This window comes from Zingiber officinale, chromosome 5A (assembly GCF_018446385.1).
Source record: "Zingiber officinale cultivar Zhangliang chromosome 5A, Zo_v1.1, whole genome shotgun sequence".
In the NCBI taxonomy this organism is placed as follows: Eukaryota; Viridiplantae; Streptophyta; class Magnoliopsida; order Zingiberales; family Zingiberaceae; genus Zingiber; species Zingiber officinale.
This window is the reverse complement of record NC_055994.1, coordinates 116,111,075-116,113,131: the sequence shown is the minus strand read 5'-3', so window position 1 is coordinate 116,113,131 and position 2,057 is coordinate 116,111,075.

Below are 2,057 nucleotides of genomic sequence, written 5' to 3'. Positions count from 1 at the left end.
GAGTCGTTGAGCTTTCTATTCAGGGGAGGACTTGAGAACCTGTGAAAGTATTGCTTAAATAACAGGATGCACAGAGTTTTTAAGTTATAGGTGCTCAACCACCACCAGGCATTATTATTGGTATTACTATTTTTATATATAATTAAGATATTCAAGTCTTATTATTATAAGACTAATTCTAAGATGATTTATCCGATTTACAGAAGTTTTTTTAATTAATCATCTAGATAAATTGAGAACTACATATGAATTCTAACTGATGATCTAATGTTATATTTTTCAAATTTTCTAGATGTAATGTGTCTTGGATGAAATTTAAACCTTTGTTACCTAAGGAGCCTATCCCACTTCTTATCTTCGTAACAAAAGTGATTACGTTTACCCTAGGTTAAAAGTAGGTGGGGTTGGAGCCCATCTTAGTCCAAGGATGATTTCGCCCCTGATCCCATTGCCCACCTCGTATCATGCCATCATAGTCTAGAGGTCAATTGGAAAGATATCATTGGAGTAAAAGATGATATCATTTAACCCATAACTAGATACAGACAAATAAATCATCGGGATATTTTATATTAATTTAACAGTCTTTTACATGGAAAAAGTCAGACACTCAAAAAGATATTTTATATCGGTTAGAACTTGACCTTAAAATCTATTGAAAATTAATATTTTTTAATGGCCCCTGATAAATTGTCTGACACGTCAATCTCAAATCTAAATAAATAAGAGTTGTATATTAGATTGTCAATTAATATTAAACAAAGATAAATACTGTATAAGGAAGAAATATTTTACAAGGTCCGACTTTACAAGACCACTCATATCCTAAATTAAATTAAATAAGAACAAACATTATAAAAATACTAATTATCTTAAATTTCAAACATAGAATATGAAAATACTCATGAAAAAATAATGAAGATATTAGTATGATAATTAGAAAAAAAAAACTATATTTACAATAGACAAAATGTATAGAGAAAATAATAGAGAACTCAATGGGCGTTTGGTTTAGGGAAATAGGAGTGTGGAATGAGAATGTGAATCATTGATTATCATTGTTAATGTTTGGATTATAGGAATAGGAATACAAATAAGGGAATGAATCCTTAAAATTGGGTAATAGCTCATTCCCATGTACATCCCCTTCAATGAGTCATTACCCTATTTTCATCAATCAAAATATTCTCTTATTCCAAAAATACTCTTGACTTAAAACTAAAATTTTCTCCCTTAATATCAAATATCAAAATTTATTTATTTATTTTTTCTTCATATCACTTCTCTCTCCTTGTTCTCTCTCATCATATTTTCTCTCTCATCATTTTATCACACACTTTCTCTCTCCTACCACACTCTCTTTCCTCTTTTTCTCATTACACTTTCTCTCTCCTCAATCTCTTCCATCACACTCTCTTCCTTTTTCTCATCATACTTTCTCTCTCATCATACTTTCTCTCTCCTCACTCTCTCCCATCACACTCTCTTTTCTCTTTTTTTTCTCATCATACTTTCGCTCTCATCACACTTTCTCTCTCCTCAATCTCTCTTGTCACACTCCCTCCTTTTTTTTCCTCAACACACTTTCTCTCTCATCATACTTTCTCTCTCATCATACTTTCTCTCTTCTCAATCTCTCCCATCACATTCACTGTTCTCTTTTTTTTTTCATCACACTTTCTCTCTCAGCATACTTTCTCTCTCCTCAATCTCTCTCATCACACACTCTCTCTCCCCTCATTTTTTCTCATTACATTTTCTATCTCTTCATCTTCTCCCATCATATTTTATCTCTCATCTTCTCTCATTATGCTCTCTTCTATCACACTCTCTTTTCTCATTGTCTCTCATCACACTTTCTCTCTCTTCATTCTTTCTCATCATACTTTCTCTCTCATCATTCTCTTTCATCATATTTTTCTCTCACATTCATCTTTCTCTCACATCTAATTTTTTCTCTTATTTTCCTTTAAGGGTAAAAAAGGAAATATTGATTTATTCCGATAGAAAGTATGCAACTAACCAAACATTGCTTTTAAGAGTGATATTCATGCTCA